Source organism: Hippichthys cyanospilos, chromosome 14, assembly GCF_059441005.1.
Source record: "Hippichthys cyanospilos isolate Australia breed blue-spotted pipefish chromosome 14, RoL_Hcya_1.0, whole genome shotgun sequence".
Taxonomy (NCBI): domain Eukaryota; kingdom Metazoa; phylum Chordata; class Actinopteri; order Syngnathiformes; family Syngnathidae; genus Hippichthys; species Hippichthys cyanospilos.
This window is the reverse complement of record NC_142382.1, coordinates 8,327,422-8,344,962: the sequence shown is the minus strand read 5'-3', so window position 1 is coordinate 8,344,962 and position 17,541 is coordinate 8,327,422. Positions and strand designations below refer to the sequence as shown.

Below are 17,541 nucleotides of genomic sequence, written 5' to 3'. Positions count from 1 at the left end.
CTAGTACAGTAGTTCTATAAGGGTAACAATTCTAGCCTGGAACATTTACAAGGCTCAATTTGTTTGCTTTTTGTTTTGTTTTGTTTGAAGAGCAGTTTTGCAAACCATTAAATTAATTTGAGGAGCAGTTTTCTAATTTGGTGGAGCATTTTTTTTTGGATTTTAATGTTAACCCTCACCCTACATCATGGTATTTGTTTTCCCACTTTCCACTGTTAAATATATAAATTACATTTGGCACATTAGCAATTTAATTTCTTATCAAATATTAGTTATAGATAGCTCATTTGTGTCCACAATGAGCTGATTAGTTTCCTTGAATTCGGTATGTTGTATGCATAACGTTTACTTTAACTCTCCAAAGATAATTATTTAGAATAATTTGTATTTTGTGCACCATAGGTCTCTGGAGCATAGAACCTTTTCGCATTCCATTTTTTGCTCAGTCATGTTGATGAGGGGTCCATTCCATTTAAGTGCTACTTAAAGCCAAGGAGCTCAGGTAGCTTGCGCTGTAAATGGAATCTGGCCATTAATAATGAAACTACATTTGTGCTTTTTCCCGCTTTGACGGACAGATTGCAAATATGAAAGGGGATGCTGATGTGTCACATGACCATCACTGTTAGGGTGAAAGAGCATAACCACAATAATATCTGAATGCTGAAAAAGGCCATTTTAAGCTTTTTTTTTAAGATTCTACTTTCATAACCCTGTGAAGGGAATCATATATTAGGTTGTTATCATTATGTTCTTAGTTCATTGTTACCCATTTATGCAATCCTAGTTCATCTTGACCCTGTCCTTAGATAGAACTGTTGACGCACGAAAGTGTGAGCCGGGACCTTGGCCCAGCTGCCGGTGGCGCCCGGCTGGCTCTTTTGTTGTGTCTTGTAATCTGCTATGCTTCTATTCAATAAAAGCCGGGGGGAACGGCTGGGCAAGTGGAAAAACTGGCGTTGGAAGACCCACGAGTTACATTTGCTCAAGCCTTTTTTTCCCTACGCCGGCGTAGAAAAGTCAATCTTGGCTGGTCTGAGTTACTCTTTTTGCTGTTTAAGCAGCTAGGCTTGTCCTAGTCTTCTTTTCTGAGATTTCTCTGACATTCTAACTTGGTCCGTTCGAGCCGGATGGTTAAGAAGCCTTCTCTTCGGTGGACGATCGACGACAGCTGAACCAATCGGTATACCGTCGGAATCCGTTGGATTCTGGAAGCCCTCCTTTCCACGAGGCCAGACGTCGGACACCGCTCACCGGAGGAACGCAAACACCATCCAACGAACCAGAGTGACTCGACCAGCGGAGAGATTGCAAGAACAAAAGGTCAGTCTGACGAGTCTGAATTGTCCACCGGATGTTAAACGTGCGGTCCATCGGACCTTAAACGGGCGGTCCATCGGACCTTAAAAGTGCGGTCCATCGGACCTTAAACGTGCGGTCCATCGGACCTTAAACGAGTGGTCCATCGGACCTTAAACGTGTGGTCCATCGGACCTTAAAAGTGCGGTCCATCGGACCTTAAACGTGCGGTCCATCGGACCTTAAACGAGCGGTCCATCGGACCTTAAACGGGCGGTCCATCGGACCTTAAACGTGCGGTCCATCGGACCTTAAACGACCGTCTTGACGGGTTCAGTCTGACGAGACTGGCTGGTCCATTGGACCTTAAACGTATAGTCAATTGGACTTTAAACAAACGGCCTGACTTAAAAAAGAGAAAGTTTAACATCCGGTGCACAGTTGCTGATCATTTTTGTGATGTATGAGTGTGGAATGAATGTGGAGTGGCTGTCCTGAGTGACGGGAAATCTAAAACTGGTGAAACGGTCGTGAGTACAAACACCTGGGGATATCCGCCTTTCGAGGTAGAAGCTCGGTATCCGACACGACACCAGGCACGTAGCATTTCTCCCGTGACGAAGGAAACATAGTTAATCATGAGTAAAAAAAAAATAAGTCCTCCGAGGCCGCAACTCGGCCCAAGGAGGCAAAATGGGAAAAGGAATGTTGTTGTTTTGTGGATGAATCGAAGGAAAAAGTACGTCGGGCAGAGATAGATAGCAGAGAAAGTACTAAGTATGTGGAAAAATGGAAAATCCAATATGGTTTTTCAGGAGACGTGGATGATTGTGGTGGATTGGAGAAAGTGTTGCGGAAGTTGTCATTGAAGGACAGGGAAAGGATTGAAAACAGTGATGGTTAACGGTGGTTTAAACGCAAGGCTTTAGTTGATAGAGCCAAACCGAAACGACCATGGAAGGTGGCCGAGAAAAAAAGGAAAGCAGATGATGATTTGACCGCAGCCACTAACCTGTCGGCAACTAACACAGCCAGACAGTAAACCCAAATTAACGGTGGAAAACAGACACCAGCAATTCGTACCTGAGTTTACCACCATATTCTTAAACCCAGACACCTGAGGTTTTCAGAGGCGGAGTTGACAACCAGGCAAGACCGTGGCCACGGCAGTAAGACCCTTTTCGGGACTGGGTCTCAGCTCCACATCTGAGTACTGAGGGTTGACATGAAGCCAAAGGAGTGATGCCATTTGAAATGGTGTGTGCAAAAAGTGTGTCTTGTACGTGCTTAACAAAGTCCACATATACGTTGTAAACTGCATGTTGTGTGATGTGGATCTGCGTGTGTATCTGTCAGTTTGCTGGTGTGTAACTATTGGTGTGTTACATGTTTGTATGTTAGATTGTTAGAAATAAACAATGATATTTGTTGAAATTTGGCTAAAATACATTGTTAGATCGGGCTTGATCTAGTCTGCATGGTTAAAAGTCAAAATGACAAATTTGAGATGGTTTCAAACCTGAGGTTTGTGGGCAGAAACTGGTCCATTCACAGGGTTAATTCTCAGCACACAGGTGAAATGAGAAAAAATGGAAAAATATATTATGGGATCAGTTGAGACTAAATTAAGAATTAGGATGTTTCCAAATGCTAGATTAACTGGCAATGAATAATTAGTGGTTGAAACACAAATAAAATACACAAAGTTGTGTTATATGTGAGGCTATGCCAGGGGTGGATAGCCAGATGACGTTGAATTATAAATGTTGTGTTTTCATAGTTTAATAACATGTAGGCATGTTGTCGTATGATAGCCAGCTTGGGAGACTGTGGTGTGAAAATGAGAAGTGATTGTGAGTGTAAGTTTGTGAAGCTTGCTCTGTAGAAATTTTCACACAGTTTGCTGCATGTGTTGCTGTTATTGTTGTTGTCATAGTTGTGGGAATTGTCGTTTTTGCTAAAGTTGATTTTGTTGTTGTTGCTGTTGTTGTTCTTCAAAGTGGAAAATATTTGTAATTGGCAAATTGATAGAGACCACTGAATTTGTTAGAACAAAGCTGAAGAAAAATTTCAAATAGCAAAATCGATAAAAGAGAAAAAGTTGAATCTGGAAATAGCAGCAGCCACTAAATGACCTGTAGAAAAAAGAAAACAGCCAAGTAGACACCAAACAAAGCTGCTTGCGAGAATTGCATATAACAGGACAAACAGAGGCGCGGAGAGCAGGGGTGGCAATCAGAGGCCTCTGCCTCCCTTTTTGACCGTGACTGCGACCTTTTTTTTTCGTAATTTATCCTCCACTTTCTGAAAACAGGAATGCGACCCTTCTCTACCAACCACACCTGTATAGAAAATTGCATAGACACGTGATAGGGAGTTGTATTTCATGATCCAAGTAGCAAACCCTGCATGTTAAGACAAAAGGAGGCAGGAAGGACAGAATTATTTTTGTATACTGGCCCTGCAAAATACAAGTACGCAAAAGCGGAAGAAAGCCTGGCACCTTACAAAATATGAATTTAAAAGGTAGAAGATTGATGCCTTATATGTAATAATTGTTTGAAGAGATTAGCATGATAGGATCAGGTCTTACAGTAAAATAGATTCAACTGTGCAAAAGGAGGATGAACCAGTCGATATGTTAATTGTTTGATATAGTATAGTTTGCAAGAGTTTTCTAAAAACAAATCGCATTATGGTAGATAATGGATAAACAGGCTGAACATATTGACAGCAGCTGAGAAAATGCAAGGCTAAATGGAACTATACGACAAACAAAAATGTAGATGTGAGTGACCTCCAACACTCAGAGATTAGATAAATCGACTATTCAGCTGAGAGTGGAGTAGAAGAAGAAAAGTAGAAGAATGTAGGGGAGAAAACAGACATTCTGGTGTGATGGAGAAGAGGAAGTGCGTTGTGTTGGAAACAGGAATTGTGGTAGCGGAAAAAAAGGATGTAAGAGAGAGTTGAAAGACAAAATTGAATGCATAAGAATGTTGGCGTTGTGGCAAGAAAGATTTTGGGCAAGTGGAAACAAATGGAAGAAGGTTGGCAGAACTAATGAGATAAGGATGGCAGAATTGTTACTGACAGACAAAAGGAGGCCATTGCGAAAGCCCAAAAACTCAGACTAAAAGACAAATGATGTCATTTTTGAGGCTGATGAATTATTGTAGCATATGGATTCCAAAATTTGTTTTGAATTGACTAGGCCACTGCTTGATATCAGTTATGAAAAAAGCTGACGAGGCAGTTGACAGTGTGAAATTGGAATTGGTTTAATTCATCCGTATTGACACTACCGGATTACAGCAAACCATTTGAGCAAAGAGTGACCGCTAAACAGGGATTCATGACTTCAGTTTTGTTGCAGAAGCATGACGGGAAACTGAGGCCAGTTAAATTTTACTCTGAGGAATTGGATGCAGTTGCTGGGCCGACCCCTGAAGGCGTTCAGGTGGTGCTGGCTGCAGCATTGGCTGGGGAGGCTTCAGTGGAGGTTGTGTTGTTTCACTCCCTCACGTTTAGGGTTCCCTATGTATTTGTTTTGTTGCTGGAAACCCCCCACCCCAAAAAATGACACTCTTATCGCCTGCATGACATTTATATTGCACCGCGGTTCTTGTATCACAGGGACACATTATAATTGTTAGATGTGGAGCATCAAACCCAGCGACACCTTTGCCCACGCCTGTAGACGGCACCCCACACGACTGTGGAAGCCACGCCCAAATTTCCACCAAACCAAGACCTGACCTGAATGACACCCCTCTCCCGACTGGAGAAGTTGTTTTTTTTTTGACGGTTCAGCTAGCAAAGGGGAAGACGGCCGCAAAAGGGTGGGATATGTAGTAAATTTTGTTTTAAGGAACATTAAAATCGACATGTTCATTGCAAGCAGATGAATTGGCCGCGCTAATCAAAGCGTGTGAAATTTTTGAAAGCAAAGATGTTACAATATGGACAGACAGCGAGTATGGCATGTGTTTTATCAACTTTGGGCTAACCGCGGCTTCCAAACCACAACAAGAAAAGAAATGACCAAATTACAGCAGGAAACCGATTAGGCAAACAAAGCAGCCAAAGAAACAGTCATAGGTGTGCCCACAGTTGCCAAAGCACAAGACAACCGCATTGACACACTACATGATGAACAAGACATACAGACCATCTTGATATCAAGGAAAACATCAGCTCCTAAACTGTAGCAGCAAAAATGGCTAAATAAAGGAGCATAACAAGATGTTGAAGAAAAAAGTAGATTGGCGGTTAGAAAACCATGGTTACTAAAATTCTGATTTGAATGAGCAGCAAAGTTGACACATGAGCTTTGCCATGTGTCAACAGGGGGGAATATGCATGATCAGTTGCATATGGGTTCACTTTTTATACTCAAAATGTTTGTGTTTTTTGTAAATGTTGTGATATCTGTTTTTGCAATAATGCGCAAGTTTATTTGTGACCACATAGAGGCAAATTTCCAGATTTCATATGATATATATGGATGACATTGAATCAAATAAGGCATTAGGAAAGCAATATTGTTTCGTCATATTAGATGCATTCTTAAAGTGGGTTGACTTCCCAACAGCGCATTGTGATGCAAAAACAGTTGTCAAAGCATTGTGTGATCGAATCATACTGACATTTGGCAGTCTGAGAGTAATTAGAAGTGATAATTGATTGCATTTTGTGAAAAAAGCTGTTACTAAAGTTGGAGAACTGTTGAATATCAGAAGGGCTTGTTGAAAGAACAAATGGGACAGTCAAGGCCATACGCATAAAAACAATGCAAGTGATAAAGAGACAGCGACCAGATTGCATTCTTATTGTGGCCACAGAAATGAGATTTGTTCCGCTGAAGGAAAAACTTTATCACCATTTGAAATAGTATATGGAGGACCATACGGACTAGCAGACTTAACCCATGACCAGCCACCTAGAGGATGTTCTTTTCCAGTTCACATGAAAAGACTGTTTGGCACAAGGGAGATGCATAAGCACAATGACTGGCCAGTGTGTTCTATCCCACAGAAAACCCGGGTCCAGATCGGAGACCAGGTGTTCCTCAAGGTGCTGACGACCTCGTTGGGACAGTGAACGCTGGGATGGCCCGTTCCAGATGATTGCAGCGACACCAACTGCAGTGAAAGTTGAAGGACGCGACGGGTGGATCCACCAGTCGCAGTGCAAGATCCTTCGACCCCCTGTTGATGGGCCTAGCGACGCCAGTCCCTCGAAGTGAGGATCAGCACCCCCAAGTGCACGGACGGTGCACCAACGAAAGACCACAGTGGAAGAAAGGGTTTTTGTGGTAAACACACCCCTCTCAGGAGAATGGCCTGTCCGCCAGCACTCTTCCGAGCAGCATGCGGCTTGATGCTGGGCGGCGCCCTTGTGTCCGGACGACCAACCATGCCTACCTCAGACAGACAGCGTTTGCCCACCAGCGTCATGGGCAACCTCCAGCTCCAGACGGACATCACAGGAACAGCGATAAAACGCTACGTTTGTTTCAGTGTTGAGAACTCCACCCATTGGTCCAAATGCAACACTGACAAACCACCAGTCCCAATCACCAGACAAACTTCCGTCTATTTTTGATGCGATTGGCATGCCTTGGAGCATTCCTGACAAAGACAAATTGATTGACAAAGCAAATGCAGCGGGTTCGCATTTGCCATATTTGGTGCTCTATTTCCAGTGACTGTGTACAAACACACCGATTTTTTTCAATGATGTCTATCATAAAGTATACTCGTCGACTGATATCGCGGACGCACCTTCTACGCACACAGCTTCACAACTACATGCTACTTCACTTATGACTATTCAAAACAGACAGGCACTCGACATGACTGGCAGAAAAGGGTGGCCTGTGCAAGCTTTTGCCATCAGGTGAATGTTGCGCATTTATTCCTTTACACACTTTGTCTAATGGCTCGTTGTCTGAGACACTGACACTGCTCAGGGAGTGCAGACTGAGGACTCTAAGTACAGTATAGAGGGAGTTGAAGCTCAACCCCTTCCTGCATTGGTTGCAGGACTTCTTTGGCAATTGGAAGGGCGTGGCTGTAGCCATTGCTTCTGTCATCATCTGCATTCTCTTGCTGTCATGTTTCTGCATAACCTGCGGTGTGCCTTGTGTAAGATCTGTGCCACCAAAATCATGGATGCTATCGAATTCAAAATAGCGGCGCAAGTGACCGTGGCCATGACTGGCTATCAACCTGTTGACTCCGACTCTGACTCCAACTCCGACTCCGACAATGACTCCGACTCTGATAACGACTCAACTTCTGTGTGAACCATTTATGATGCACCTACGGAAAAGGTTTCAGACGTAGGATGTTGATGTGCCATGGTTTGCAATATGTATATACATGTATTGGACCAAAAACAGCTTTAGCTTTTGCTTTTTCTTTTTCTTTTTCTTTGTAACAAGCTCTTGCTTGGGAAGGGTTTCTACCTTTTTCCCACTGGGTTTTTGGGTAGTTTTCTTCCCACTCAAGCAATAGCTTTTGACATCGTTTGATGTGTTTTCATAATGATAATCAGGGGGGATATGTGAAGGGAATCATATATTAGGTTGTTATCATTATGTTCTTAGTTCATTGTTACCCATTTATGCAATCCTAGTTCATCTTGACCCTGTCCTTAGATAGAACTGTTGACGCACGAAAGTGTGAGCCGGGACCTTGGCCCAGCTGCCGGTGGCGCCCGGCTGGCTCTTTTGTTGTGTCTTGTAATCTGCTATGCTTCTATTCAATAAAAGCCGGGGGGAACGGCTGGGCAAGTGGAAAAACTGGCGTTGGAAGACCCACGAGTTACATTTGCTCAAGCCTTTTTTTCCCTACGCCGGCGTAGAAAAGTCAATCTTGGCTGGTCTGAGTTACTCTTTTTGCTGTTTAAGCAGCTAGGCTTGTCCTAGTCTTCTTTTCTGAGATTTCTCTGACAAACCCCCCACCCCCACATCTACCAATTGAAATGGGACTTTGGTGAAGTAAAAGACTTTACTTCCTCTGAGAAATGCATCTCATGCAGATATAGACCGATATGTATTTTACCAATCACATTAATGTAATAATCGAATTATTTTGGAGGAATGGCATGTTTGATGAATCCAAATTACCTATATCTGAGCTTAAATTTTGGCCATTCACATCAATACCTAATAATGAGATATTTATTATTACATATTACTGTGGGAAGAAGGCGGAGTGCCCGGAGGGAACCCACACAGGCTCGGGGAGAACATGCGAACCCCACACAGGAGGGATAGAGCCTGGTGGATTTGAAGTGGAGTTCCTTGAACTGTGAGGTGGATATGCTTCCCACTGCTCCACCGAGTCACCCTATGAAACATAATACAAAAAAAAAAAAAAATGAATTCTTTCATTTGAGTTTGGTCATTACTGACAAGAGAAAAATGTCAATTTAGGGGTACTTCAGACATATTTAGTATTTTAAAACTATTACAAGCATCTTTTTCCCTTGCTTTTTTTTTGTCTCAGGTCTCAGGACAAGGTAGTTTACTCAGAAACGTTCAGAAATGTCCTCCATTTCTGGAATTACCCATCCGCCCCCCCCATTAATCGCGATAAACGGGGGATTACAGTATATATTTTTGATGGCAATTTAGATTTAATTGTATAAATGAGTAGGGGCTAGCTAAACGTTGGAGCTCGCATTGACGTCCTGTTGTGAAATGACTCCTGGAGTACTAAGTGTGTTTTATTATTTTTTTGTGTAAATTACGTGTGATTGAACGTACGGTGGGCCGCGTAAGGTGTCATGGTATCGTCCGTCCGTGTGGCCCTTTAAGAAACTCTCCATGTTTTCGCTTCGTGATGCGTCAACATAAAAAGCGGATGATGCTGTTATGTAAAAACACGCACAAGTGAACCGTACTTTTTTTTTCTTCTCTTTTTGCTCCACGCTGAAGACTACACACAGCGACTACTCGACTCCAAGCCCCACGCCGCCGCCGCGGTGTGTGTGTGTGCGTGTGCCATCCACTCGGATTAGCAGTCGGAACGACTCCTGGAGCTTTGGCAGTTTGGAGTGTATTTTTTTCTGAAAGGAGCTTCAAGTGAACATGAGCGGTCGTGCACGGGAAGTGTACACCTGACACGTCCCTTTCTCTGCCCGGTTGGAAGTGACTTTTATTTCCACTAAAGGAACGCTTTTACTTCAGAGGTAAGACACCGAAGCCTCAACGTCAAAGTGTCCGAGAACGATGCGAGGAACCCGGGGTAGTGCGCCAAAGCTACACGCCGATGTAGCGATCCGGGTAGCTAGCAACTTTTCTTTCTTTCTTTTAGTTTTCAACGTTTTCTTGCTTGCGCGTGCATCACTTGTGCTTTCTTGCGTGTTTATTTAATCGAAGTGCTTCACCACGGGAGGCGAAAATGTCACTCGTCGCGGTGTATGTTTGACAGCTTTGCGTCAAGTTTGAGCCTCGACTCCGGACGAGGCTTTGCTGTTAAGAATGTTTACAGATGGAGCCTCGTTGCGGTTTTGCTTTCTTTTTAAATGAATACACTTGACGAACCTTTTCGGTTAACTGACACATCCTCGGTGTTATAAAGCACGTTTAATCCAATTTAAGCCTCGCACACTGTTAGGACCAAATTGACCCGTTTGAAATATTAGAATACTTGCTTCTTTTTTTTTTCTTTCCCCCTGAAGTGTGATGACGCATTGTAATACAAACCACTCTAAAATGGAAATATTTTAAAATGCCGTCCATGTCATGAACTGCTCCAAATCCAATCTGACCCGTGCCTAATAAATTGGATTCTAGGATTGCCACTGTATGTTAAATGTCATACCTTATACCTATGCAGGTGTAATGGTAATAAAATCTATCTATCTATCTATCTATCTATCTATCTATCTATCTATCTATCTATCTATCTATCTATCTATCTATCTATCTAAAGGAAATGTGTTGTAATGATGGGAATTTGGAAATGATACATGCCATGAATGTATTTTTTTATGCCTGAGTGGTTCCTGAGAAGCATCTGTGTGCCCACATTTAAACAGGTTGGGTAAGGATTGATTTTTTTTTCTGTTTGAAAAGGTCATCATATTGTTTTACAGTACAATGAAATTACTGTATTTCATTCCCAAAACAATTGGTATATAATGAAAGGAAGACATTTTCAATTTTATTTCAAGCACCGACTAAGAATAAATTGTTTATTAGTTAAGTAATGTTACTCTCTAAATCACAACTAATAAAGTCCAGTATCCATATCAACAATTCTGCATTTACTAGAATCATGCCATGTTTTAATTTACGCTGTCCAAAAGATATTAATTTAACAGTATGTTTAATTTTGTTGTTGTCTCAATATTTGATTAGCGGCCATTCAGTCCTTATCATAAACAGTTACAGTTGGTTTCTTTCTCTGCCACAATCTACTGTGTATTATAAAATATTAATTATTTGGTTTCATTAAAATTATTTGTGGTTTGTTTAGAGACAAAAATTAAAAGGTAAAAGTATTTTTTTAAAGAATAGAACCATTTTGGCAAGGCACTTTCACATTCCCCCTATTGGGGTTGATCTGCTCTGCTACTATGCTCAATAGGGTTTGACCTAATAAAGTTCACAGGTGAGATCCCATTTGACTTTGGGTAAGAAATAGGGCAGTTTCCAGTCGCCTGCAGGACACATCTTGTCAACAAGCGTCCCAAAGTTGCACCTAGAAATAATTTTAGTTGTCACTGAACCTAATATGCATTTTTTCTTAATTCAAGTGTGGGAGAAACTTGGAATTTCTGCAATATGTTAAGTGGAGTGGGCTTTAAAGTCCTTTTTGAAACGTTGCCACCATTTTTCCTCCATAAAACAATTCAAATTGATTGGGGTCAATCCAGAGCTACCAGAGTCGTCATTGTAAAACTTTTATTAGTTCTACAGGCATGTTAAGTAGCATTTTAACATTCTCTCATACAGTTGTAAAAATGGGTTAACTGCTGTGATATTAATCTCCAAACAATAAAAAAAAAAAAAATCTCTTTTGAGGTCTGCTAGCTTTTACACAAAGAGTGAGGAATCTTTTTCCTGTCAGGGGCTTTTTAAAATTCCCAGATCAAAGTCTCGAAGAGTTTAATAAAAACTATTGTGCCTTGAAGGCAGCATGGTAAGCACACCTGCCTTGAGACTTTCTCCTCAATTCTCTCCAGGTAGCGTTATTGATTTCTTCCCCACATGACAAAGGAAAAGAAAGAAAGAAAGGGGAAAAACACATAGTAACAAGTAATTTGAGATTTTCATTTGGAAAATGTATTAATGGAAATTGTTCCCCAAATGACTTTAATAGGATGAATGTGGAAATTAGTGGAACTATGAGGTACATGTGCATAGAAGTCTTTTTCAATTGGTGAATTTTACTTTGAAAAATTGCCCATTTCAAGAATTGGAATGAGATTAACTGGAAAAAGTTGGAATGGTTTCGATTGGTCAAGAAATCTAGAAGTGGGAGGTAAATCAATAAAAATCTCTTAACTGTGGAATTTTATGTTGAAAATTCAGGGATGGTTTCCAAAATATTCCGAATCAAGTGAACATTTGGAAGTAAGAATGATTTAAATTGGTGTATAGGTGTGGAGCCGGAGTGGGATATAAATATGTAGAAAATCTCTTAATTTATGGATTTTACTGGGAAAAGTCTGAAATTTCTGGCAATGTGTTATTTGGAACGTGGGAAAACTTTAAGATGCTGGATGCTAATGATGGACTTTTGATCAATGTCTTGTTTGTCAGAGTCTTTTTTTTTTTTTTTTGGTGCTGTAAATTTGTGGAAAAACTAAAAATATTAGGAACTTGGAAAGTAATATAATTTGGCTATCCTGTTTTTGTTTTGGTTTTAATTATTAAGTAGAGGAAAAATTGAAGCTATTAGAAGTTCTGGCCTTGATTAACTTGTGATTGGTGTGGATGGTCCTAAGTGTTCAGAAATTAATAATCATATTGTTAACAAGTCTGTCACTCAAATCATGACTGATCCAGGTCTTTTACTGGGTAATTATGTTGATCAAATGTGTTTTTTCTGTTCAATGTATTTGACACATTTTGTTTGGTTCATTTTACTGGAGGCTGCAATGATACCTTGTTCAATTTTAATGTCTGTTTCAAAAATCATTTAATTTGCTGGGCAGCTTTTTGCTGGTTTTGCTTGCTTGAAGAAGAAAAAAAAAAAGGAAACCAGCAGCAGACTGAAGCCACAATGCAAACTTGAAGCTTGCATTTGTAAGTGAGAGATGATAAGCTGTAAGTGTGGTAAATTTGCAAGCTGTCTGGTCAGTTCTGGTATATGAATGCTGTTTGTAAAGCCAATTGTGCAGAGAAAAGCCTGACAGTGTCACTTGAGCTTTGTGGTCCGTCCTTGACAACCTTGTCATGGCGTGTCGGACCGACTTGCAGAGGCCACATGTGAGCGATAAAGCTACAGATCAATCCTCCACGTAATCCCATTATTTCCCAAGAAGCGTCCTGTTGTGGTCATTAGACGGCGGAGGGACAGGCGGGTGGGCTGTTGCTTTACGTGCCTCCCGTCACCCGAACGCGCTGTCCCGGTCGGAGTGCACGCACGCTTCCTGCTCACACACGGGCCACATGTGATGGAAGACAGTAGAAGAATAGAGAATGTAACTCAGATGATGCATGCACACAAGAGAGCAGTTTAAACATCAGTGGGCCATTGTTGTCTCGCCTGAATGGCAAACAAACAGTTGGCGTTCAGAAAGTGAAAACAACATGTCATGCTGCATGAATGACCTATTGTTAATTAAGTTGCATACAACGTAAAGTGGCGCACCCACTTTTTGGGCTTTGAATCAACTCAGCCTCACACCGCTGTACTCCATGTTCAAACTTAGAACATTTGAGGGTTTATAATAATAGCCATTTAGTGTCTTTTGTTAACACTTTCAATGCCAGCCATAGCAAAAGACTTGCCAGCCATTTTTGAGCATTATGAATGATCATAGTTGGTGTTTTTTTTATTTGTTTGTTTTGAATTCCCATCTAAATGATCAAACCTGCTGCCTAAACCTTTTCTCTGCTCATTCCCATAAAAATAAATCAACATTTGACGTCAACTTATGTCTGGCATTCTTTGGTAGGATTACGTTGATGTCTTTTGTCATCACCGATGCCCAGTTTAAGTATACAATTAACATAACAGCATCTTTGAAAAGAAAAAAAAACTCTATCAAACTCAACTTTAACACAGCTTTTATGTGCACAAATGATTGTAATTCGTAGGTTGTGCAAATAATATCATTCATAATATTTGGTGGCATTGTGAAGATATGTCAGATGAGAATAAAGTCACAAGTGGAAAATGGTGAAAGTCATAGCAACGCTTATTACATTTACCTGAAATAAATGAAATCAACGACTCTTATTTTTTATTTAACATGACCTTCAGATTCCAAAATTTACACACAGATATTCCTACTGAAACTTGTACAAAATATTTATATTTTTTCAATTATTTTGAGAATTATTTGTATTATTATTTATGAATTCATTAGATGGTAATGATAATGATGGTGATGATGATGATTATTCAATTAATCTTGTTCTCGAAGTAAGAGATTTTACACTTACTGGTCTGTTTTAAGTAATAGTCTTTTGCATCATTTGAATAGCAACTTTTCGCTAGACTGTGGTGCTCCATCATTTGTGATCCATAGGCCAATGTAGGGGAAAAATGTGTGGATGCAAGCCACACCCACTAGGCTGTTTGAATGAGATAGAAAGAAACAGGAAGTCAGGCTAAGGAAATGCAATGTATGGTCATACACAAACACAGTGTATCCCACCGCTTCCTCCATTTGTTTCATCTGTTTTTTTTTTCTTTACGGCATATACTGATCTTGTTCTATAAAGGTTTTGTCATGTGACCATGTAGTTGCACACAGACAGAAATAAGTTTATTCGGGCAATAGGTCTTAAAGAACAACCTGCTTCATTCCCCCTTTTGTTTTATGATCCTTGAAGGTAGATGCATGAGATGACATCTTTTATGACCCATTCCCTCATTAATTGCCAGTCGCTGTGATGACAACGCATTCCCCGATTGCAGCATGTACTTGAATGAATACAATCCTCTTCATAACGTGAGCTGACAAGATAATGTTAAGCCCTAAAGGTTCCAACAAACACACTGATACAGCATGATCTAGTTTGTAATAAAGTGGGATTATTTTCTGCGGCTGTAGAAATGCCAAAACCTTGTTCTTGTTTTTATGCCAGCTAGTTATTTGCCCTGTTCCCATTATTTGGTAACATTCAGTTCAGTACAGAATACCTCATTTGGTTCGAAACAGTTTAATATCTTGAGCTTTACAGAAGCTAGTTGTCAAACTCAAGGCGCAGGGGCCCAATCAGGACCAGTCTAAAAATGAAAATTAAGGGTGCATCATATATACAGGCGAGTCGTATGTTTGGGGAGTTAAGTAGTTACGGCTCGGTAAATCTGTCTATCCTGCCTGGTTCATTTTACTCTTTGTTTGTGGAAAGACTGAAAAGAGGATTTGTTATTTTTTACATTGATGCTCAGCAGTCCTGACTGCCCATCATTGGGCGAGCCAAGAATTTGTTTAAGTTTGGTTGGTTTAACGGTGGGTTTTTGCCATCGCATCTTCCTCCTGCTTGGTTTCTGAATTTGAACGAGTCATGAACCTTCAGTGGAAATCTGCTCTGGAACCTCTCAAAGCCATTAGCCATTACTCCTCCCGCTCTCCTCATCTTTTCTTTGCCTGACTCCCTGGCACGGCGCCCAAGACACAGCTGTGAAAATTACAGGTCTGCTTAGTGGAAAGCCAGAAGAGAAGGCAAGCCCGGCGGGGAAGGAAACGACAACCGCGGCTCGCTCGGCCTCAGCTGTCGGCCGCCCCACAGCTGCAGTGGATGAGGGGGCCTTACGGAGCCGGGGTGTCTCTCACTTATCACACACAACTGGCATTGTTTACGTGTGTGTCCGTGTACAGGAGCAAGCGTGTTAAACCCCGTTTGGCCGGGGGAACGGAACAGAAGCCCCTCACTCTAACTGACAAACGTCACAGTGAAAAGCACGCGGCACCAACATGTCCTTCACTTTGGCAGACGCTAAGAGCATAACTGAGGCCCTGGCAGGTGGGCAGGCGGCAGCCCCCCATTTGCCCCTCACTCAATTGGATTGCAAGCACAGCGACGGACCTCCTCTATCAGACACTTGCTGTTCACTGTGATGATGATGACAATCTCTTCATCTCCACTCAGTGCGCTATATCAATCCATCACTACCTTGTACTTTACCCCACCGCTCACGCTCCTTATTTTTCCCGGAGCCTTGTTCTCGCCTACCGCGCTCCCCATGTCTTTGTGTATCTCCGAGGGCCTGTCAGGCAAAGAAAAGCGGCAAGCTGAATGTGAAAAATGGCCCCTGTGATTCACTATGAGCCTTCCGTTGCTTTTTTTTTTTTCCCTCCTCCAAGAATGAGACGTGAGATTCCCTCTCCGCTCCTCCCAGGCACTCTGCTGTCTGAATGCAGTCTTCATCTATTTCCGACTTGCGCGCCATCTCTCCTCCTCCTTAAGTCAGGCTTGTCTAGCATGTCGTGAGAGGCCTCTGAAGATGAGCACTAGAAATCAGCATTGGTGATGAAGCTTAGAATGATCAGCAATGTGGGACTTTAAGCTTTGTCATGGGTTTAGTCTTGAAGCTCACTGAAGTGGGGTTCACATCCATTTTTAATAGCTTAATTGAATTTTAAAATGTGAGAACCTGTTAATGACAGAAACAACTGTCAAGTGTATCCATACTGTTTTTTATCGTGGTGTACTTCAGATGACCAACAGCAAATGAAAGACATATAATTGTGGCTTTCCTCCCTGAAGGAAAAAAATCTGTAGTGCAAAGTAGGGATATCCAGATCCCACTTATGTGATTGGAAATCGAGCCCAATCACATAATTTTCAGGTGATTTTAGTTGAGGGAAAAAGATTGGGATCAGAGATTTTGTTTTTATTTTATTGTAATTTATTTTTTCATTTTTAAGCTCTAGAAAAATGCTCAGTTATTGCCAAAAGAAGATAATGCCAAATGGAAAAATAACACAACCTAACAATAACACAACGTTAAAAATGGCTTTGACCCACTCCAGAGATATCAGCTTATCATTCCACTTCAAAAGCCTTTAGATGGCAATGTTTTCCCTCATGTTTGCATGACAAAAGCCTCTGCTCACCGTGATATATTATTTACCAGCGTGAAATGGCGTTGAGTTTCTCACCTGATTGCTGACATATACCAGGCGAGCGCTCAATTGAAACCCATTTTGAAAATTACGATTGGCAAAAGATTTGAATAAATTTGGTTTATTCGCTTTCGGTTAGGATGCTAAAAATGACTGTAGATTGTCTAAACAGGTAAAGGTTTAAAATGGCACAGTGCATTTGTTTGAAAAAAAAAATTCTCACACTTAGTGAGACTAAGGTAGTGACTAGGGTACCCATTCATTTTCTTTGTTTGCCTATACCTCGGGCTCTGATATCAAGCCTGACCTATGCAGCATGTTGTCGTGTGGTATTCAAACTCCAGGGAAATTGCATGAAGAAGAAAAAAAAAATGGAAGCAGTATTACTACTACTCGTAGTAGTAGCAGTAGAAGAACAAGAGTTCAAAGGAGCGAGGTTTCAAACTCTTCATCTTCATACTTTTTATTGTAGTGATTGACTTGTCGGACATGTTATACAAACACTCAATGAAACCGGTTGCTACTGAATTTGTGTTCAGAAACATATAAACCAAAGGATCGTAAATGTTGAAACAGGTTTAATATTTACGCCTCACTGCCGGCACTTTGTAGAGATTATGAGATCAAGATCAAAGTGAGAAAATCGATATTAACTCTCCGCACACCAAAGGTTAATCATTCAGGTTAATCATTTTGAGACTTTTTGGGGACAAGCTGGTGGTCTTTTGCTATTGAATCCAAACTCTGGAAAAATGCTTAAACCTGATCATAGCAATTGTTTATTTGTAGTTCTTCACAGAAACCCCTTCCAACTTCTACCAGTATTTCTAAAAGACTGTAAATTATTTTCTACGTGCAAATTAGCGAAATCATTAAATTTTGGCATAATTTTGGGAAAAAGTGTTCGTCCAAATCAGTGATGTTTGTTTGCCCTTGTGGAAATTCTGTGTTCTATTGAGGGCTGTTTTTAATTTA

The 17,541-nt window shown here is 41.1% G+C and overlaps 1 protein-coding gene and 1 long non-coding RNA gene across 3 annotated transcripts in view; both read left to right on the top strand.

Annotated features, from left to right (window-relative positions):
• The first annotated feature begins 722 nt into the window (after positions 1-722).
• Positions 723-8,178, top strand: LOC148412819 (uncharacterized). Its single transcript, XR_015867816.1, has 2 exons — positions 723-1,323; positions 6,337-8,178. It is a non-coding gene; the product is annotated as an uncharacterized LOC148412819 (long non-coding RNA).
• Positions 8,179-9,192: 1,014 nt separating this feature from the next.
• Positions 9,193-17,541, top strand: part of bahd1 (bromo adjacent homology domain containing 1) — a 38,892-nt gene continuing 30,543 nt past the window's right edge. For both annotated transcript variants that reach the window (XM_088433821.1, XM_088433818.1), the window contains exon 1: positions 9,193-9,501. The gene's annotated coding sequence lies outside the window, so the exon portion shown is untranslated. The remainder of the gene's footprint in view (positions 9,502-17,541) is intronic.